The following is a 23642-nucleotide window of genomic DNA, read 5'->3' as shown; positions in this document are numbered from 1 at the left end:
GAGTTTCCCCATCAAGTTTATTATACATTCAAAACAGGCACTTCCCAGCAATCCAAAAATAGCAAAGGTCACACCAACTGCCTAGTAAATGGGCAGCTTACAGGCCTTGTGCATACTTCAGAATGGATTTCTCTGCAATAAACAACCAGGGCAAAAGACAACAAAAATACTACAACAGGTTGAACCCCTCTTGTCTGGCACCCTGGTAACCTGACCAGTGCTGGAGGAAAGAATTTGCCAGACTACAGGAGGTCAATATCGTCTAGCAGCACTACCAACATTTCCACTGCTTACTGGGCTCTTAGAATAAGACATTTAGGGGTAAATTACAGCAGAGAAGGTCGGTGGCTGCAAACGAACTTTACGGGACCCCAGGAAGTTTGGTCACACCCATGGTAAGTGGTCATGTGGCTGCCTAGAATCAGGGTGGATTAGGGATGTTACCAGACGAGAGCGGTTCAAGGGGACAGGGACAGAGCTGCTTTTGTGGCAAGGTCCCGCACACCTCAGAGCAAGGCCGGTGGCAGGTTTGGGAGGGAACTGGTGGAAGAGGAAGCGCCTGCGGCAAGTGAAAGGCCAGTTCTGACCGAGGTAATATTTAACAACAACTGCCCAACAAGCTGTTTCTCTCTACCCGCCAGCCGGCTCGCCAGGGCCCCAAAGCGGCGTCGCAGAGCGTGGGCGGGAGCAGTACGTACCCGGGGCAGTTCTCCGCTCCCTGCCCCTTCCGCCAGCAGCGAAACTGACACGCGCGTCGATTGCAGCCCGGCCGCGCCCTAAGGGTTTGCAGAGCCGCCCCCGCCCGCCCCCCAGGAACCGCCCTAACTCAGGGGCTCTGCCCGGCTTCCCCGCGCCCCAGCAGCTGCTGAGAAGAGGGGCGGCCCGCGTCGCTGTCCCCCCCTCGCCTGCCAGCCCGGCCCCACCAGCCCGCTCGCTCGCTCGCTCCTACCTGGGGCGCGGGGCTCTACGCAAGCCGAGGCGGCCGCTGCTGCCGCGGGCGCTGGATGAGGAGGAGGAGGAGGAGGAGGAGGAGCCGCGGCTGGCGCCCCTGGGCGGAGAGGAGAGGCGAGGCGAGGCGAAGCACCGGCCGCTGCGCGCTGGAACGCCCGGGGACTGCTCCGCTCGGGCGCAGCGCTCCTGCCGCAGCCGCCCGGGGGTTCTTGCACCGGCTGACGCAGGGGCTTGGGCGCGGCTAGAGAACCTCCAGCAGGCGAGTGACTAAGTGAGCGCGGGGGCCTGCGCCGCCTCCTAGCGGCTTCCTCCTCCTCCCCGAGCGGGCACTGCCGGGTGTCTTACGCAACCGCCGCTGGAGCAGGAACAAACTAATTGTCCGCTGAGGGGTCCCTCCGGCCCGGCCCGGCGTTTGGCTCCGCCTAGCAGCCCTCCGGAACCGTGTTTCTGAACATGTTTGAGACCACGGACCACCCACCCAAATCGTTGTCAGACCCCGCCCCCGCAAGCGAGCCCGCGGCCTGTGCAGCACAACCAAAACAAAGCGACTGAATCCGGTATCCGAGCGCGGAAGTAGTAACGTTGCGTCTGGTTTTAATAACACCAGCTATTTTTCCAACCACCGGCAGCACTCCTCTGCCCTGCTCATGGACCACCAGGGCTCCGCAGAACATCCTGCAACGCCAGCAGACCCGGCCCTCAGCAGAAGGGATTGAATCTATGACCCCAGGGGCTAAAGCCCTGTGCTCTACCCCACGAGCTAAAGGCCAGCTGCTTCTCCTCCAAGGCTGCAGAGCAGGGATGTTACTGTCCCTGGTATATGGTCTCAGTGCCTCTGGGGTTACAATAGTTTTAGAAGCACTGCTTTATGCAAAGTTGAGAACTACTCAGGACTCCTACCACACCTGTTTTTGCACCCTCCAAGCAGTAATCATTCTTTACAGTGCCACAGTAGCTGCCCCAAACATGGATCAGAAAGAAACCCATAGCAGGAGTCCTGGAGCACCTTTGAGACTAAGGGATTAATGAGGATAGAAGCTTTGCTTGGTCATGAGGAACTGGAGGGGGAATATAAAGGCAGGTGCAAACAGAACAAGAAGTCTTGTGGCGCTCTGTAGACTAACAGATTTTTTTGTAGCGTAAGCTGTGGTGGACAAAGACCGACTTCATCTGGCAGGCAGAGATGTAAGAAGATAACTGAGTTTCTATGGCCAGGAACTACCCCTGCAACACACCCCATTGCCAACTTTGTCCATATAGCTATACAAGTGACACCACCACAAGATCTAAGCACATCAGCCACACCATTGGGGTTCATACACCTGCACATCCACTACTATGATATGTGCCATCAAGCAATGCCTCTCTGACATGCAGAGTGGACAAACAGGACAGTCTCTGCATCAAAGTATAAATGGGCACAAATCAGACATCAAGGAAGGGAACAGACATAAAGCTGTTAGGGAACACTTTAACCTCCCTGGACATTCAGAAAAGGATTTAAAAGTAGCTAGCCTTCATCAAAATAAATAAATAAATAAATAAAAGCTTCAAAATTTGATTGCAAAGAGAAACAGCTGAATGGGAGCTCATTTGCAAATGCAATACTGTAAATTTGGCTTCAGTAATAATCTAAATTGGTTAATAATCTACAGAGGCAACTTCACGTCAATGGGTATCATGCCTATGTCGCTATCTACACTTCACTGAATGGCCACAGTTACCTGGCCTTTACAATGGATAGTAACTTATTTCTTTTGCAGTAATACGCGCAGACACACACACACAGACACATCTCCCTGCCTTTGTGTTTCTGTTCCCACTGTACTAAGCTTTACAAAGGCAGAACAGAAGAGTGGCTCTGCTCCCAAGAGATTGGTACAGTATGGGTCTGGTAGCTGCAGGCTTTTCATTGTGTTTAGAAAATATTGCAGTGGCAGGGTTATTTTGCAAACATCTCTTACACCTTTTCATCCAGGAAATAGCTGTTCTCCACACTAGGGCCCTGAGTATTCCTTTAACTGCCATTCAGCTGGCATTATGAGACTATGCCAACAGCTGGGGCCTCAGATGCTGGAACAAGAGTTTTGAAGGCTAGCTGGAATCACAATGAGGGTCTGATAACACAGCTCAGAAAACTTCATACCATGAACTCTGCAGCAAACTCATCAGACCTGTTTGAGCTGCAGCACATCTTGGATCTCGTTATGCCTTTTTTTTCTCTCTCTCTCCATTAAGACCATGTCTGGTACACTAGTATGTATGGCAGCAAAAGTTTTGTCACTGGAGGAGATGTGAAAAAAATACATCCTTGAGCAATGTAAGTTTTGCTGGTATAAATCCCAGTGTGCACAACACTACATCAGTAGGAGATGCTCTCCAGCCAACCTAACTATTGTAGAAAGCCTCCACTCAGTCCAGTATAATGCACATGAAAGTTCTGTAACTTGCAGTCATCGCTGCGACTTTCCATAAGCTTTGTTTTGTAGCAGCTGTCAAGTATTGTAAGTTAGTAAGAAATTGAGTATAGATACCATGAGTCTGCAAAAAATCCTGGCTGTTCCTTTACAAAAGAAATTGCTTTCTCAAAAGTGAGCTTTCCTTTGTGTGAGTGAGGAAAATGTGAACGTGGATGTGTGTGCAGTGGAATCCATAACCCATTCACCCCTCTGCCCCCACAAGCCACCCTAGCTATCAGCATCACCTTGCTGGCCAGAGATTAGTAGGAGCTGAGCCCTGCAAAAACCCACCCAAGAAAGAGAAAGAGGCCCCATCTAGGGAAGATTAAAGACCTATCTAATGTTAGCTGATGACTCATAGGCATGCAGAGTCCTGGAAAAGTGGTGATGATTCACAGTCATACAGTATCCTGGGGCAGTGGGACAGATCAAGAGCTATGGACTGAAGCACATAAAAAGATGGGTGCAAAGCCATAGGGGAGTTCTTGCCATTGCCACTCTGCAAAAGTTAGTCTCAGCTTGGTGGGGTGGCAGGAGGAGGCCCAGGCCCTAGGTCCCTTCCCCTTGCCCCAGGAGGGATGGTACCAACTGCTCCTCAGCACTAGGCTGACGAGAGCACACTGACAAGAGGGTCCTACGATCAGCTTACCACCCAGGACTCATGAGTGCAGGCAGACACCTTGGCTGCCTTTGCTGTCCCTATGCAACTCTTCACCTGCGTGAGCCTGCCTATGTAAGTGTCTGAGTGCAAGTGGGTATGAGTGTGTGTGGGTATGTGCTTGAACTGTAGTTCCCATTTTTCCTTTAATCCAACAGTGGCATTTAATAAAATGCATATATGAGTGTAACCCTGGGGCGGTCTTTAGTATAAATTAGGGTAACAGCTACAGCTGCTCATTGAGCTGGTTTTATAATGTCGAGAGAGAGCTCTCTGCTGGTGGCATAACACAGCTACACAAGTGCTCTTACAGTAGCAGTACTGTGTTGGTACAGCCTGTAAGTGCACAGATGATCAAAAGAGCTGTCTGTTATCAGCGATCTCTACTCCTTGTAGGTAGTTGTACAGTGTGATGCTGTCACCCCTCATCCTTTAGTTTATCCTTATCTTGGATAAACTAATAAGAATGAGCCAGGGGACTGGACAGTACATACCCAAAGCACTCTGAAGGACTTTAAGAATGAAGTTGTTGAACTGCTTACAAAATATCTGCAATACCTCCTTAACTTCAGCTCCTGTATTGGAGTGTAGGGAATGTGGTTATGTTCATAAATGGTTCATCAGGCTTCCTTCACTCCCAGGAAAACTGTTTGCTATGATAATTTAAAATAGAATTATTAGACACGTAGGTAAAAATGATATGTTAATGGCAAAGCAACACAGCTTCTGCCAAGGAAAATCATGACCCTCCCTTCAGTTCACTAGTATTCTTCAAGTGCCTCAAGAATCTAGTGACTTAAGGTAAACTGGTTGACATTTTTTGAGCTTTATGAAAAACTGGCCATGTAACATTTCGTTTTAAAAGTTGCAATCTGATGAATGTATATAGCTTTTTTTGTGCAGGTTTCATTCGTGTATTTGAAGTTGGAAAATATGAAGGCTAAATCTGGTTTTAATTCTAGATGTGCAAATGAGAACCATTAGTGATATGTTAGGAACTTAATGCCATGGTGATCAAGTCAATGACCCATGAATGGTTTTATTTTCCTGTAAGCCCAAACTGTGGTTGGTCCTACAAAGACATGTGCCCAAGCCACCTGGTGCTGGAATCTATTTTGAATTTGGTACTTTTCAACTCAAGGTGAGAAAAATTGAAACTGAGCACAAAGAATTTCCACCTTGGAAGGGGAAGGGATATTAAAGTGGGTGGTGGAAAATAAACAAATAAAATAAAGACCCCCCACCTCACCTACCACCAAAGGAGTTGTGAACATGGAGAACAATGTAGCTAATCCAAGAGGCCATACTTATGTTTAAATATTCAGTGACACATCTGGATTTAGACATAACCGAATAATAATACTTAGCTCTTATATATTACTTTTCATCCGCTGATCTCAAAGCACTTTAAGAATGGTTACATATTATTACAGTATTTACACTCACACTGAAGCTCATGGTTTATTCTTGTGCATGGCTCACCTGTCCTTGGTTTCCACATATTTCACCATTTTTAAAAGCAACCCATTTCTGAAGGACTGTCAGAGTCTGCAAACTGAAAACAATTAATATAAAAAATGCACATGATCACAGAATTCACTTATTGTTCTTATTGTACTTATTTTGATGCTGTAATAGTTACTCATTATAAAAATGTCTGTGCAGCACAAACTCTGAGCAGATTTTAAGTCTCTTGGGTGTCTAGAAAATAGAGGGTTTATAAAGGAGAGAGATTTATTTTTCCTGTAGTTTGTCATCTGGAAACCTTCCTGCATTCCCTTACCTTACTGACTCTCTAATTTCAAAATCCCTCTGAAAACACAAAACAGAACTATTCTAGTCAGCTCAGAGATCCCAACTCCTCTCCCACGTATTAACTGCAACCTCAATTATGGTGGCTTTCCTCATCCAGTGAGTACTTACTCATGCAACTTGTACCACTGATGTTAGTTCCAGTCTCCAGATTGGGCCCTGTATTATACAACTCCACAAAGCATTCTGAGCCATTTTTTCCAAGGCAAGTGATGTTGCTTATATGTGTTTCACTTTTTCATCAATAAAATTCTAATGGGATTTGAAAGAATGGAAAATTTTCATATTGGCCTTTTGCACTGGAAACAGTTGTTTCTAACTAAGTGCCTCAGTAGAAATCTTTTCTGCATGCGTATAGGCATTCTTTAAAGATGAGTGAAACTGATCACATGGAAATATTTAGAAAGTCAAACACAAAAATAAATAAAGCAGAGAATTCTCCACTTATAATTTCTTTGGTGAAAGCCCCCGTTTAAGTAGCATTTCTGACTAGATGTAGGACTTTCTGCATTCTGGGAGAAATTCAACCTCTCTGCATATTATTGGCAAAACCCACCAAAATGCACCAACTCAGTTTTACAACTGGGACCTCATAATCAAACCATTCAGAGTCAGAGTTTAACTGCGCCCCCATCTATTTCTCCCATTCTCAGCCCTGCCATGTACACTCCTCACTTGTGGTCCACAGGTCAGATCTGTGGGAGGGCTTTGCGCAGAGCAGAGCCTTTGCGAGCTGAAAAGTTTCTTCCGCTGGCCCAAATGAGGAGTAAGGCAGAACAGAAAGGTCGCAAGGTCCAGAGTTGTCTGCGGTGTTATCACTGATGAGTAAGTGAAGTGCAGTACAATGACCTCTCATCCAGTCTATGAACAAGAACTGTAGCCATGGAGGTGCTGCACTGCAATACTGTGCTGTGAGTTGTATTTGGCACCCATTCACTCTTACTGTGGCTAACACGTATTCATGCCATACAACATGAGGCTACTTTGAATGTGCATTCCACATTCCAGTTCCACCCACATCTATGATGAAGTTAAAGACTTCTGGGTGAGCTGGGGTAAGTTTTTATTTTTATACCAGCAAATTTCTCTGGTATTTAAGTGAAAGATGTTTTCTTTTTTCTGTTTGAGAAATAAAAGGAAGGAGGATATGGTTTATGCAAACCACTGGGGACTAATCACTTGGAAGAGTTGCAAGGAGGCAGCAGGGCTCCCACTTCATGGCATTGTGACGAAGTGGCAGCGGTGGTGGTGAGGTAGCGGGATGCTTAAATCCTCCAGTAGGGAGAAGAGTCTTCTCCCCACATGGCTGCTGTTTTCCTGCTGTGGCTACTCCCAGTAGTCACTCTGCCATATTACTGTTCCCTGTTCTCGCTGCCCCCAGTGGTGAGTCTGAAATATGTCATCTTTCCTGGAAGTGCCCCTTGCATTCAGTGTTCTGGAAAATCCTGGGATTTCTGGCATCTCCCACGGCACAACCAAACCCCAATCTTGGCTTAACTAGGGTAAGAGAAAGCTGCATACCAAATTGTGTGATTGTAGCTCTTAAAGTTTAAGGAAAGCTCCTGAACAAACAGCACTAAAATGACAGACACTCTAAAATACACAATATGTGGTTTCTCTGCAATGCGTTCACCATAAGAATACAGTGCTTGCTTATAAAGAACTGAGTGGTAACTTTTGACCACTGGTAGTTATAGCTATTTATTGCTTTCAGAGAGAAAGCAAAGCACGCAGGTTGGCAGGTAGGCTTGTTTGGGGAGATCATAGTGCATGCAAGTAACTGTATGAGAAATGTGGCTCTCCTCTGAAGAAAGGAGATGGCTGAGGAGTCAGGAGCTTAGTCTGGTGTTCTTTAATGGACCACAAGAGGAGGAACACAGGTGTGGCTGTCCTGAAATGTGTGCCCTGAATTGTGACAGGTGCTATGGTAATACAAATACTAATGAGCCTTATTTCATTTATGCTGAATGGTATTACATGCCCCAATGCCAGGTTTTCACAGAAGATAGTACACAATGGAGCGAAGTTAAGGCCAGTGTGAGAACATCTCTTTGGATTTGATCCTCCTTTTCCACAGCAGGAGAGACTGATTTCCAGAACACTCCTCAGTCCTACTGCTCACTTCCCCTCCTTTTTCAGTTTGAGCAGAGCCCAACAAAGCTTAGTCCAATTCCTACATCAGTGCCCAAAAATATAACTGGCTTCCTCTGGACAAGGACTGAATGGCCTCGTCCACATAAGAAAGTTCAATTTAAACTAGTCTTTAAACCAGTTCAACCCCTTGTGAACATTCTTATTGCACCTTACAGAATGGTTTAGCGTAACTCTGTTCCCAACTGGCTGATACTAAAACACTGTATCAATCGTAACCCACCGTAAGAGTCAGGCCCACCTATGGTGGGGGGCAAAGGGGAAACCCAGCACAGTGGACTGGGCAGTGCAGAGAGAGGAATGCTATTGGCCCTGCCCATTTCATCCTTGGCCCCACCCCTTCTGGGGCATGGAGCTGAGGCCCCCTCCCAGCTTGCCACAGGGCCTGTGGCAGCTGCTGGTGCTGCTGGTAAGAATTTCCACACAGAGCTTTGCACTGATATAAAATCATACTAGGTAAACTGGTAGAGTTTCCCTTGTGCAGACAAGTCCTTGTTACCCCCCAGTGTCCAGCTTCAGCTACATTGGTCAGGCAGTAGGAAGGAGCTTCCAGTAGTGCATTCTGCTCAGTCTCTCTTCCAAGCCCAGGCTTGCTTGCCTCGAAATCCATGGCACATTTCCACCGACTTAATTAGAAGTATGATTTGGCAGTCCATGGCGGACAAAGAGAGGGATTCAGTCTCTACAGTTATCCATCACTCTCCTCTCACTAGCACAATATTCAGAAACTGGGGCTGCTGTGGCAGCCTTTGGAATAGTTCTGGACAAGGAAGCCATTGTAGGCTGAGCTCACTAACTGCCCTTTTCATAGGCAGGGAGTGAGGCACTGGGTTAATGCATTTCACTTCTGTGCGTCTCCCTACAGGAATGCTGTGCCTACAGGCTGCCTTACGTAGCTTTGATGTAAAATTGTCCCTCACGGGCTATTTCTGTTGCTACTGTGACTAACTGGGGTTTCCAGCTGGAGAGGTTGCACTACAGCAGGGATCCTCAACAGATGTGCCATGGCACATCTCAGTGTGCCTCAGAGCCTTGAGCCTGCAGTGCTGTCTGCCACTGTGCACATGTGCCCTGCTGCTTGGTGGGAGAAGCACATGGCAGCAGCAGCAGCTCTGGTGAGTCACAGACATTGACTGTGGGTGCCTGGCTCTTGGGGAGAGGGAGGGGACTGGGTTATATATATTGGGTGTGCTATGAAATTATAATGGGTGTTGAAGCATGCCACAAGGTTATACGGCATCCTAGAGCACTGGTCTAGTGGTTAGAATGGAGGGAAAGCCTGGGAGCAAAGACTGCTGGGTAATATCCCAGGCACAGGAGGCAGAGGGGGAGAGTCTAGTTAGAGCAGGGGGCTGGGAGCCAGGACTCTTGGGTTCCAGCCCAGCACCTGGATTCTATCCCAGTGGTGGGGAAGTCTAGTCTAGTCTAGTGGTTAGGGGGCTGGAAGCCAGGGGACTCTTGGGGTCTATTTCGCACCCCCAAGGTTGGTGCCTAGCATAGTGGTTAGAGCTGGGAGTCAGGAGTCCCAAAGTTCAAACGCAGCACCAGGAGGAGAATGAGGTCCACTGGTTAGAGAGCTAGGAGCCAGGACTCTTGACTTCTATCTCCTCTTTCCCCCGACGTCTGGGTCTAGTACAGTGCTCTAACCATTGTGCTGTGGCCCACTGCACTACTTTGATCCTTTTCCTTTTTCTAGTCATCAATACTATAACAACATTTGTGGGAAGGAGCCAAATAAAGTTCTGAGAAGCCCGTTGGAGCTGTGTGGTGAGTTTGAACCAGTCTGTCAACTATTGAAAAGAGATTTTTCTCATTGTGCTACTCATACGGGAAACAGTGGTACTAGATTTCAGAGCAGTAGTCTGGTTAGTCCATTTCAGTAAAAACAACAAGCAATCCAGTGGCACCTTAAGGACTAACACATTTATTAGGGCATATGTTTTCATGAGCTACAACTCACTTCCTCGTTCACTTACAACTCACTTCCTCAGATGCTTCATTTCCCAGAAGCTTATGCCATAATAAATGTCTTCAGTCATCACCGTGCCTCGGGGCTACTTGTTTTTATAGAATTACTAGAGCCTCATGTGGTACAGAATGGGTAAGGACAGATCCAGTGAAGTCCATACGAATCTTGCAGTTGAATTCATAAGGATGTTAGCAATTCCCCTTTTCCTCCAGTGTGAAATCAATAAGTCCTGAGGTCAGAATGTAGTACCAAAACCAAATGAGCTCAGTGGAAAGCAGGTTCAGATTAAGACAAAGGCCAAATTGACTTGTGGCTAGGGCCCTGGGGCCTGGAGTCATTCTGAGGATAATGCAGCTAAGTTTGTTAAAGCTCAAAAAGCAGTATGCTGCCTTCCTGTTGTGTTGTATCTAGTTCTGGGTAGTGAAGCACTGGCTTTTGGCTCCTGCTACACACCTCTGTCAACCCATACTACTCTAGCACCTTCTTATATGGCCCTTAAATTGCTTCATTTAGCAGGCTACCAGGCGAGAAATCCACAGCCCACAGCAAATCCAATGAGCTGTCTGTACATGTTTCCACTCCCCTCCCTGCAGCTTCTCATTCCTCTTCCCTAGCTCTCACATCCATAAACCGCCTGGGAACGATAACTACCTCTCAGTGAGCAGTCTTTGATTTTCTCTTTGTCTGGGAAAAAATCCAAAATACTAAAGAAGAATCCTGCACCTCTAAATTCAGAGAAATTAATGTCACTGTCTGGCATTGCTATCCACCGGGTGATACTCTCTCATGCACGGTACTCAGGTAATGTGTGAGTATTGATGAGGAACACAATAATTTTGTCAGCATTATCAACTAAATCCTGTTCTCCCCACTGCAGTCTTGCCATTGACTTCAGTGGGAGCAGAAGGTGGCCCAAGTGACATTTCTCTCAGTCCATAGCACTCTCCTCCTTCCCCTCCATTTCGTACTTCAGAGCTGGTCTGTTTGGAAAAGAGACAAAGGGCTTGTCTACACTTATCGGTTGGATGCCAGGCATGACATGGGCCTAGCATTGTCCAAGACGGTCCCTCAAATTTCTGTTCTTACTGACCAAAAGCAGCAACAGCCATCTCATTAAGGTGGTCCTGAAGAACTTTTTAATTTATTTATTTTTATATTTTTTGTGTATGTGAGGAACTGTCTAGAAATAAAATCCCTTTATCATCTTAATTATGTCTTGATTGGTTCATTGCTTAATTTAGGGAAGGACAGGAGGTGTAAACATTAAGTTCACTTTCAGGGGAGGTATCAGGGCAAAAAGGTAAAGAACCTCTGATACAGAGTATATTTTATTTCCACCAAAGTAGCTAACTGTTCCCATAACTCAGCTCTGACTCCCTTCAGAGCCCTTGCCACATTCAAAGGAAAACTGTGATATTTTCTATGTGGTTTCCCAAAAGCCTCTTCACCAACTGACTCTACTGCAAGACTCACACGAAGCAAGAAAACCATTGCCTTCCGTGTGGTCACATTGTACTCAGCTAGCTGTGCTAGTACAGTATTAATCTAATGAATCACTTGTACAGCTGTAGCTCAGATGTTGCCATATAACAATGAGTTGCCTGTCTTGAGAATCACATAGTGCTTTAGTACCTAGTTCATGTCTGGGTGAACTCTGGCACAGAACTGCTGCAGAGACCTAAAGGCCAATGAGCCTCAGCAAGCTATCTTAGTTTTAAAATGGGTGAGAGAAAGTGTAGATGAGGGTTTAGATGGTTTAATGCAGCATGGCTCATCTTTATTGAACCAGTTTTAAATACCTGTATATAGTGGGTCTTGAAGCCAATTCAGGAAAAACAAATCAGGATTCCCTAAACCAGGTCTTTACTGACCCACTACATGATTTTAGAGCAAGTTAGAATCAGGCAGAAAGTTTTCCTCACTGAGTTAATGACAGTTTCTCCACTCAATTCTACCTACTCGATAAGGGTCTGATCTTTCATGACAAAGGACAACCACCAAATGACTGGGAGAAAAATATATGGACATATCTAAGGGCTTGTCTACAAAGAAATTATGGTGCATAATTTCTAGTTAAAGTAGTACAAAATCTATACAGGTATGAATGTGCTTAAGTGTAGACATAAACCTTTAAAGTAAAAATAGATAAATTCACCGATTTTACGTGTCCATGGGGCCATACAGTTGTCACTTTATGTACCTATTATACTTCAGTACTTATAAGGCATTTTAAACATGTGCTCCCTTTGCTCTAGTTTGCATGAGCATAAGGATTTGTTAAGAAACTTAGATCCAACATGTGGGGGAGTGTCCAAATCAGGGTTCCCTATAAGCTGAGTGCTTGGGAGGCTGCCCTGGCAAGATTCAGGCACTGTTCAGCTGATTAGGAGAGCACCTACAGCTGGTGCCATGTTGCTACTGGTGCTGCACATCTGCAAATGCAGTGTGAATTGTGATAAAATCAGTGAATTTATCTATTTTTACATTAAAGGTTTATGTCTACACTTCAGCTTTACCAGCATAACTATATTGTTTGGGGGTGTGATTTATATTTTTACCAAAATAATCATACCAGTAAAATGACCAGTGTGGATGTGGTTATACCAGACTAAAGGCGCCTTATACAATACTGATATAACATATTGCCTTTCTCTTATTGGAATAAATAATAAGCTGTTCTGATACAAGCACTTTTGGTGCACTTAACAAAAATTTATTCTGTCCATGGATGGAAAAAAATAGAGGGAGCGCTGGTCCACATTAACAACTGAATCTAATGCAGCCATAATCTAAGATGAGAATTAACACACTAAGTGATAGTCTAGTAACAGCTGTTACCCATATTGTCCAGGCCCTGTTTTAGACATGGTAAGGCACAGCAGAAATAGCTCATGTGTCTCTAGGGCAGGTCACTTGAAATTAGGTTGCATTACAACACTGCTTTGATCAGTCGAGTTAACTCACAAGCCGATGAGCACAATTTCACAACCAGAATAGACCTGGCAGCTGGTTTTGTTTAACCTTTTGATCCTGGCAGGGTTTACACTTTAATATCACATCAGTTCCTAATGGGACTCTAAACCGTGTTTGGACAGGAGTTCATTTTCCTAGGACATAGGCACTGGTTAAGCATTGCAAGCATAGGATGTTGCTGGGGACCTGTATGCTCCAGAAGCTGCATTATATCTTGGAAGATCTTCATGCTAGTAATAGTAAAGCAGATAAACACACTGGGGTCAGTCAGCAGGGGAAGCAGCTTCCATTAGTTTCTGCTCAGATAACAAGAGATTGAATGTGTGTCAGACTGGTGAAGTAGGGAGGCGTGGCGCGAATCCTTCATCCTTTTGCTGTTGGTCTGAGTAGCTACTTCTCAGTAGTGGAGAAGTGATGCAACATATTTTTAAAGGTACAGTTAAGACCAGAAAAGTGACCATAAAAATAGTACTGGACTAGCCAGCTATGTAGACTTACTCCTCAAACCCTATGCCACCAACACTCCCAGCTATCTCTGAGATACAACTGACTTCCTGAGGAAATTATAAAACATGGGAAAACTTCCTGACAATGCCATCCTTGCCACCATGGATGTAGAGGCTTTCCACACTAATATTCCACATGAAGATGGATGACAAGCAATCAGCAATACCATCCCTGACATTACCACAGCTAATCTGTTGTCTGACCTATATAACTTTCTTCTCACCCACAATTATTTCCAATTTGGGGACAACCTATACTTTCAGATTAGTGGCACTGAAATGGGCACCCACATGGCCCCATAATATGTAATATATTTATGGCTGACTTGGAAAAAAGATGCCTCAGCTCTCATCCCCTATTACCTCTCCTTTACATACACTACATGAATGACATATTTATGATTTGGATCCATGGTAAAGAGACTCTAGAAGAATTCCACAGAAACTGTAACAATCTTCATCCCACCATCAGTTTCAGCCTGGACCACTCCACACGAGAGATGCGTTTCCTGGACACTACCGTACAAATCACTGATGGCCTGATCCTACCGGAAACTACTTACTTACATGCTTCTGGCTTCCATCCTGCATACGTCACACGATCCATTGTTCACAGTCAAGCTCTGAGATACAATCGCATCTGCTCTGATCCTGCTGACAGAGACTGAAAACTACAAGATCTCTACCAAACATTCATAAACCCTAAATCGCCCCCGGGAGAAGTAAAAAAAAAAAATAAATTGACAGGGCCAGATGACTACCAGCTACTCCAAGATAGGCCCAAAAAAGCCAATAACAGAACACCACTCATTATTGCCTACAGCCCCCAACTCAAACCACTGCAATGCATCACTAAAGACCTACAACCTATCCTAAATTAAGATGCCATACTTCAGAAGTCCCTAGGTGGCAGGCCTGTTCTTTCCTACAGTCAACCTTCCAACCTTATGAGCATTCTCATTAGCAACCACAGGCTATACCACAATAATACTAATCCTGGAATTTTTCTTTGCAACAAGCCCCATTGCCAACTTTGTCCACATATCTATTCTGGAGATACCATCACTGGACTTAACCACATGAATTAGAGAATCATGGGCACTTTCTCCTGTTCCTCAACTAATGTTATATGTGCCAGCACGTGCCAACAATGCCCACACACTTTGTATATTGGGCAAACTGCAAACACTCGTTGTCAAAGAATGAATGGACATAAAACAGACATGAAAAATCTCCGAATATACAAACCTGCCACACAGCACTTCAGTGGAGTGGGCCATTCTGTTAAAGACCTGAGAGTTTGTGTTCTGGAGAAAAGAGACTTTAACAATCTTTTAAAGAGGGAATGCTCAGAACAAACATTCATATTCAAATTCAACACATTAACAAGTGGTTTGAACAGGGACAGCAATTACCTGACCCATTATAAGAGTCTTTCACATATTTTGATGTTTGACCTAACACTTACTTCTCCACCTCACACCCCCATCTCTCTGCTTTCCTACCTGATTTGCCAACCTCAATAACAATTTTTCTGATTTGTCAACTCTGATAACAATTTTTGGACCTGTGTGCTTTATATATTGAGTCTGTTCTGGTGAGGCTATTGATCGGAAGAAGTAGGTCTGTCCCATGAAAGCTCATCACCTAATAAATTATTTTGTTAGTCTTTAAAGTGCTAGAGGACTGCTTTTTTGTTTTGATAGAATACAGACAAATATGGCTACCTCTGTGTTACTAGTAACACCTACTGAGCAGATTTTCTCCCTGTGTATATTCTGAATCAGACATACTTATTTTCCTGACAAAAAGAAGCTGCTGTACTTTTTAACTGCTGATAAGCACAGCAGACCCCAGGCAGCTGTGGGTGAGGGAGCTGGAGTCCATTGTGGTTATGACGCCACTTGCAGAAATGCTAATGCAGGTCTGATCATGGCAGCTGTGCTCCTGGCAATGTGTGAACTGGGAAGAGCCTAGGCTGACCTTTAAGGACCAGGATAAGGACTGTAAAGATGGCCAAATGAAGAGTCACTATCACTTGTAAACTGAGCCTACTTATTATGGAATGACTAGACACAACAAATATGGTGCCCCACAATGTCATCTTTTTTCAAACAGAATAACTTCAAAACCTTCCTCCTCGGTGGAATTGTGCTGGGTGATCCAGTGACAGCAGTTATCCCCCAAAATGCTGGAAACAGCTGGGGCAGCCAGTAGAACCTCAGCAGTACGAACACCTCAAGAACGGAGGTTGTTCATAATTCTGAAACTTTTGTAGCTCTGGACAAAATGTTGTTCCTGTTCTTTCAAAAGTTAAGAACTGAACATTGACTTAATGCACTTTGCAAGCTGTATTGTGCAGAAGAAAAATGCTGCTTTCTCCCCTTTCTGAAGTTATTATTTAACAGTACAGTATTCAGGGCCATCCCCAGAGGGGTGTGGGATCTGGAACAACCTTCTGGGTCCTATGTCCTTCCCCCACCTCTTCCCACCCTATTGTGCCCCTAACCTTGCTCCTTCCTCCAAAGTCTCAGCCCTTCCTCCCCTGCTCCGCACCTCCCACCCCCATTTTCTCAAACCCCTTCCCTGTGCCCCGAGTGACGTGATCTGGGGTTCCTAACACCAAGAGCAGGGGTCAGAGCATCCCCACACTCACCTCGACAATGGGAAGTGCAGCGACTAGACCCCAACCTGCTCCTCTCCCCCAGCTCCCTGCCATGAGGGGTGGGGGAGTGGCATGGACTTGAGCAGGGATTGGGTTACTCCACTTCCTGCTGGTTTGGTGAAGCAGAGCGACCCACCTCGGACACAGCAGAGCAGAGCAGCCTGGCCCTGAGTTATTCAACTTCCTGCTGCCACAATGAAGCAGAGCAACCTGACTAGAAGATGGTGGAATGGAGCAGGCTGGAGATTGGCTGCTCCGCTTCCCACCACCAATGCCAATGCCAGGTCCCCCACATTAGGTCCCAGCCTGCCCCAAACTGTTCAATGAATGGGACAGCTTTGATAGTACTGTAGGGTTTGTTTGGTCTCTGCAGCCCAAATGGTACAAGTGGTTGACTGGGCAGTTTGTCACTCTGGTGTCCATAGCCCTGAGATTCTGCTGTAGATGGAAAGCCAGTCACGCCGTAACAGGTCTTTGACAGTAGTGGCACAAGTGAGTTCGATGGAAGCTGGAAACCAAGACAATAGCACATGGCATTGTACAAAGTGAGGATTCCATTCAGCTATGGCCTATCATCCTACCTGTCTGAGTTTTAATGGTCGCTTAGCGTCTGTTCTGTAACACTATGTCCTTTTTACCCACCAAGGCTGCAGACTTTAGAAAGACGAAGAAATGGACAGTAGTACACTCTAAAAGGAACTTCCATCGGTCTTGCTCTTGCTCCAAAGCAGTCATTTTCATCCTTTGTTTCTTGTCCGAAAAGTGATTGCTGCTAAATTAAGTAAAAAAGGACAAAGTAGATGAAGCAGCTTCCTGAATCTACTTAATTTAGTATACTCCAGGAAATCTGTGTTCTATTCCCACCACTGCCATGAGACTCCTGTGGGACTCCGGCACATCACTTAATCTGTGACTCAGAGCAGGGGTAATGTTTCCTTTCCTCCAGCTTTCTTTTGCCTTGTCTACTAAGATTATAGAAGCTCTTTAGGACAGCAGCTGTGTCTCTACACTGCAGCTGGAAGCATGCTTCCCAGCTCAAGCTGATAAATGAGAGCATGTTCTTATCATGCTAGCACACTTGCAATAGTGACATAGCTTGTTATAGCCAGTGCAGGGTCCATAGTTAATTCTACTACTGTATGCTAGCTTGAGTGGAGCTAGCAACTTTCCATTTACCTACATTAGGAAGCTGCTTCTAGCTGCAGCATTCAATGAGTCCTCTGTACCCCATGGCATATACAGCATCTGGCATAGTTGGGAACCAGGATTCTATTGTAATATAAATATACTTCATCTTAGGGACCAAAAAAGCCCTCTCTTTAGAGTTACTAAAAATAACTGCATGATGGATATATCTGAAACCCCCTTTTTCTTTAGTTTATTAGTAACCCCCTTTTTACCTAAAATGTGGGAAAAGTCCCCAAAGCAAAACTCTTAAGGCTATGTCTACACTATGAAACAAAGTCAAATTTATCAAATTCAGCTTTGTAACACTGAGTTTTATAGATATCGACATCGAAGTTGAGTTTCTGCACCTTCCCACAAAGTCAACTTAGTGCTTCCCCACTAAATCACCAGAGTTCTACTGTTGCAGCAGTGCATTGTGGGAACCCATCCCACAGGTCTGTCAGTGCCATAACCTTCTGTTTTTTTTGCTGGTGTGTTACGGGAAAAAAATGCTCTGCAAGTGGTTGTGGGTGTGTGATGTCACCTTCCAATATTGCATTGCCTACTTCCCCCGCCGCCTTTGAAAACAAAAGACCGCTTTTCAGAAATTTCTTTCCCTGATGAGAGAAACTAAGTTATCCACTGAATGCGTCCTGAGAGCACCCACTGTCATCTTCCCAGACTACATTGCCCCCATTCCCTTCCCATTGAAAGCAAATAGCTATTTTTCAGATGGAAAGAAGGAAAAGTAGGGAATGCCAGGGGAAAGAAAACCATGACTGGACCTTGTCAACAGGTTGTTCAACTAGTTCTCCCCTGGTGAAAGTACACGAAGCGGTGGAAGAATCTGGGTCCATGTGAATAGGGAAAGACTTAATATTATTAACAGAGAAGGAAAGTAGAGATTCCCAAGGGAAAGAAAGCCAAACAGAGGGTGGGCTTCAGAAGCAGAAGTACCCTTTGCAAATGTGCTCTGGGAGCACCCACTGACTGTGCTATGTCAACTAATTTTCCCCTGGGGAAAGAACACATCAGGGAACTGTCAATCCCACATACTTTGGCATACGTGCTCCAGCTGACTGTACCATGTCAATAGGTATCTCAACTAAGATTTCCCCTGGTGAAAGAACACCTTTCACAGGTGCTGTTTACCACAGGGTAGTGCTGTTTACCATAACAATGGATTAAAGCCAAATCACATGCAGAAATGTAGGGACAGAATCATGACAACAGGCTGCTCAGCTGCTTTTTCCCCAGTAAAAATACAGCAAACAGGCGGCACATCAGAGAACATATTACAATGTTGGTTATGATAACAGTGGATTAAAACCAAACAACATGCAGAAAAGTAGGGAGGGAGTCATGTCAACAGGTACATGAGCTACTTTTCCCAGAGCAAACATACAGCAAATAGGCCACTGCTGAGACTGTGGCTTCCCCAAACTGCATGCTTTGGGAAGCGAAAGTACTGGAGCAGTGTGCCCAGGTGGGAGGGGAGGGGACAGCCCCCAAAGTAGGTGCCAGCCAGGAGCCAGCCCCCCAACTAAGCTGTTGGGGCAGTCACCTGGTTTCTTGTTAGCCACATGCTCCTCCCTCCCCCCGGAGCGTGTTGCCTCACAAGGGCCAGCCATCCCCCGAAAATCTTTGCCGTAGGCAGAACCAGCCCCCTGGAGTTTGGTGATCCCCTGGAAAATGTGAAGCTCAGAAGCATTCACCCTACATAGGGAAGGACATGCTGCTGTGTGGAAGCATGGTCCACACGGCCAGCACGTGGTGTAGTGGGGCAGGGGCTAGCCCACCAGCCACATGATGGCTCAGGGTGAGAGGGAGCTGCCCCATTGAAATGTAAAGCACAGAAAAGAAGTTTTGTGGCCTCTCCTGTGCAGGAAAGAAGCTTTCACCCCATGCAGGACAGGATAATGTCTGATGTGCTACGGTCTGGTCCTGACAACCAAGCAGCCACATGGTGTGGTGGGGCAGGAGCTAGACCTCCAGCTGAACTGAGACCCCGGCTCTCCTGATGGTTCCAGCAATCACCATGCTGATCAGAAAGAAATTAATTCAAAATGCTGGGCTTCCTGATCCCTGCACACCTGGTGATCAGGGGAGGTGAAAGCAGACAGACTGGACACATTCTGAGCATTGTGCAATACCTCTGGAGGCCAATAAAATCAACTGAAAGAAACGCAGCTTCCATAATTCCATAATCCGATCTTTTAAATTCGAATTTGGCATTATGGTTGATGCAAGAATGTTGACCTTAGTGCTCCTTAAATTCAACCTAATGGTATTTGCAGTGAAGACAGTCACACTGTAAAATCAAGCTAAGTGCCTTAAAACTGACTTTCTGCTCTACTGTAGACAAAGCCTGAGAAACCTCAGGTTTAAACTATACAGAATCAATTTATGTGGTATCAGAATAAACAAATTTCTTCAACCAGTAAGCAGTAAGGATTTCTCGTGAGAGGAAGAGACAGCAGCAGTTATCTACAGAACAGGGGCATAGCCGAATCTAAAATAAAGCTGTTCCCCTAATGAACAACTGAGATGGCTAGTATGCAATAAGTTTGTTTATATTATAACAATTACTGAACTGAAGTATCAAAACAAAAAGCAGTCAAGTAGCACTTTAAAGACTAGCAAAATAGTTTATTAGGTGAGCTTTCGTGGGACAGACCCACTTCTTCAGACCATAGCCAGACCAGAACAGACTCAATATTTAAGACACAGAGAACCAAAAACAGTAAGCAAGGAGGACAAAGCAGAAAAAGATAATCAAGGTGAGCAAATCAGAGAGTGGAGGGGTGGGGGGGAAGATCAAGAATTAGATTGAGTCAAGTATGCAGACGAGCCGTGACTCAGAAAGTTCCCATCACGATTTAAACCATGTGTTAATGTGCCGAATTTGAATATAAATGTCAGTTCGTCCACTTCTCTTTCTAAAAAGGAGCGATAATGTCTCTTCAGTAACACACATACCTTGAGGTCATTGACAGAATGCCCCATTCCATTAAAATGTTGACTAACTGGTTTGTGGATCTGGAGTGTTTTGATGTCTGTTTTGTGCCCGTTGACCCTTTGTCTAAGGGAGTTAGAAGTCTGTCAAATATAGAAAGCATCTGGGCATTGTTGGCACATGATGGCATATATGATGTTAGTAGAGGAGCATGAGAAAGTGCCCGTGATTCTGTGAGTAACCTGGTTAGGTCCAGTGATGGTATTTCCAGAGAAGATATGTGGACAAAGCTGGCAGTGGGCTTTGTTGCAGTGAAAGGTTCCAGGATTGGTGATCCTGGGGTATAGGCGGTGGCTGTTAGTAAGGATCCTCATGAGGCTGGGAGGTTGTCTGTAGGAGAGAACAGGCATGTCACCCAGGGCCTTCTGGAGTGTAGCATCCTGATTAAGAATAGGTTGTAGGTCTTTAATAATTCGTTGCAGTGGTCTGAGTTGGGGGCTGTAGGTGATGACCAGTGGTGTTCTGTTCTTGGCTCTTTTGGGCCAATCTTGGAGTAGCTGGTTTCTGGGTATGCGTCTGGCCCTGTCGATTTGTTTTTTTACTTCTCCTGGTGGATAATTCAGGTTTATGAATATTTGGTAAAGTTCTTGTAGTTTTAGGTCTCTGTCAGTTGGATCAGAGCAAATGCGATTGTACCTAAGAGCTTGACTGTGAACAATGGATCTAGTCACGTGTGCAGGATGGAAACTAGAAGGGTGTAGATAAGTATAGCGATCAGTAGGTTTTCGGTACAGTGTGGTACTGATCAGGCCATCCTTGATTAGTACTGTAGTGTTCAGGAAATGTATCTCTTGCATGTTGTAATCGAGGCATAAGTTGATGGTGGGGTGTAGATTGTTAAAGTCTCTGTGGAATTCTTCTAGAGCCTCTGCACCATGGGTCCAAATCATAAAGATGTCATCAATGTATCTTAAGTAGAGGAGTGGTAATAGGGGACGAGAGCTGAGGAATCGTTGTTCCAGGTCAGCCATAAATATATTAGCATATTGTGGGGCCATGCGGGTGCCCATAGCAGTTCCACTAATCTGGAAGTATAAATTGTCCCCAAAACGGAAATGATTGTGTGTGAGAACAAAGTTACAGAGGTCAGACACCAGGCTGGCTGTGGTGGCATCAGGGATGGTGTTCCTGATTGCTTGTAATCTGTCTTTATATGGAATATTAGTGTACAGAGCCTCTACATCCATTGTGACAAGGATGGCGCTATCAGGAACTTTTCCAATGTTTTGTAATTTCCTCAGGAAGTCGGTGGTATCTCGGATATAGCTGGGAGCATTGGTGGCACAGGGTTTGAGGAGGGAGTCCACGTAACTGGATAGTCCGGTGGCAAGGGTGCCAATACCTGAAATGATAGGGCATCCAGGGTTTCCAGGTTTGTGGATTTTGGGAAGTAAATAGAATAATCCAGGCTGCGGCTCAGATGGTGTGTCTGAGTGAATGAGGTCCCGAGTAGCAGCAGGGAGTTCCTTCAGTAGTTGTTGTAATTTCCTTTGGAATTCCAAAGTGGGATCAGCAGAGAGAGGTCTGTAAAATGTGGTGTTGGAGAGTTGTCTAGCTGCCTCCTGTTCATAGTCTGACTTATTCATGATGACAACAGCACCCCCTTTGTCAGCTGGTTTGATTATGATGTCTTGGTTATTTTTGAGACTCTGGACAGCATAGTGTGAACTGAAGTAGGGAGCCCCCTGGTGGTCAGAGGTATTGATTTATTCAAGTGCATAGTCTCCCAATTAAAGGGGAAATTCTGCCCTTTTCTGTGTTCTGCAGATGGCAGCATGGATTTCTCTTGTACATGTACACTTCTGACCCATGCAGTTTCCTCTGACATTAGAGAGTTTGCTACAACAAGCCAGAGCAGAATGTGAACTACTACAAGACAGTCAAATAAGAAGCAATGGGAATTTATACTTACTTAAGGACACATCTATATATACGGTACTGTAGTGGCTCAGTTTAATCAATATAGCTGCTACGCACCTGCTGAATCAGCTTTCCCGTCAGCTAAAAAATAACCCTTTCATTCTGCAAGCTGAAGAAACTGTGTCAGCAGGAGAAGCTCTCCTGCCAACATAGTCTTGTGCACACAAGGCTACCGACAGGGTGGAGGCAGGCATATTCACAGGGGCCTACTGTGAAAGTGGTGGCAAATGGCACCATGGGCCCCTCTGAAGTGCTGTTACGTGCAGCTCTGAGGGATGGGAGGAAGAGCTCAGCGCCATGCTCCAGGTGGCACTGACTGTCTTCAGCCCTGCCCCTTCTGCATGAGGCTCCACCCCTTACAAGAGGTGCAGAGCAGGCCCCTCTCCCCAACACCCTCAGTCTGCACTAGCTGTTGGCCCTGCTGGGTGCATATAAATGCTTATGCTAGAAAAAGCTATGTGACTCATGGGACAGGTTATTTACACCCGAGTGACATAAAGTATGGCCTCAGAAGTATGGTGGAGACACAGTTTTCAGAATTCACTCTCTCTCCTTCCCCATCAGACTCAGCCAATTCTGGAAAGTTACAAATGGCCTTAAAACCAAAAAGTTTTTCAATATTTCAGGCATTAGCGCAGCTCTAAAACCTGCGTAGATATGCTGAGAAGGGCTCTCAGCTCGCCTTCTGAGTAAGAAATCTGCTTATTCTCCTTGCACTGGATATTAGGATTCCTGACGCAGATATAGATTATACCAATGTTGTGTGTCCAGGAGTGGAAATCTGCCTTCCATTCCAAGCTCTTCCACTGGCCTCCTGGACAAATCACTCAACCTGCCTCCACCTGTGTCCCATCTGTGAAACAAGGAGGATGGTACTGACATCTCCTTTGTGTCAAGGGCTTGGAGATCAGCTGTGATAATCCAATGGATAAGAGCTAGCTATTCTATTATCTATATTACTGTCTCTGTGCAATGAAAATAGTTCTCAGAATAATTCCACAAAATCTATGGTCTCCCAGAAGACCTCCTTGGCAGACGCAGAGAGTAGGGTCCCATTCTGGATTAGTATGGATTGGTATGGCAGTGAGGGGGGAGCTTACTTTGCTGCTTCCTGGTCTAGATCTGTATTTATTACAAACAACCACTTGCCGCTTTGCAACCTTTTTCATCTATCAACTTTAATACGTTTCTGATGTTTGCCAAACTTCTAAATAAATAAATGCTCAGAAACATATAATTACACACGCATTTTAGACACTACAGATCTGAACATATGCAAGGGTGACCATTTTTGAAAGCGCAGCTCTAGCAAAAACTGTAACGTAGACACCACCAGAGAACTATTTAAATGTTGCTGTTTAAATAGAGAGCAGCAAGGGGCCTGCTTGCAGTTGA

The 23642-nt window shown here is 45.3% G+C and overlaps 1 protein-coding gene across 1 annotated transcript in view; it reads right to left on the bottom strand.

Annotated features, from left to right (window-relative positions):
* The window catches only part of ANXA11 (annexin A11), a 52822-nt gene extending 51079 nt beyond the window's left edge, over positions 1-1743 (bottom strand). Inside the window, exon 1 of the mRNA XM_075000068.1 lies at positions 950-1743. The gene's annotated coding sequence lies outside the window, so the exon portion shown is untranslated. The remainder of the gene's footprint in view (positions 1-949) is intronic.
* Between the last annotated feature and the right edge of the window lie 21899 nt (positions 1744-23642).

Source organism: Carettochelys insculpta, chromosome 7, assembly GCF_033958435.1.
Source record: "Carettochelys insculpta isolate YL-2023 chromosome 7, ASM3395843v1, whole genome shotgun sequence".
In the NCBI taxonomy this organism is placed as follows: Eukaryota; Metazoa; Chordata; order Testudines; family Carettochelyidae; genus Carettochelys; species Carettochelys insculpta.
Note: the sequence above shows the minus strand (reverse complement) of the source record. Positions and strands in the feature narration are given on the sequence as shown.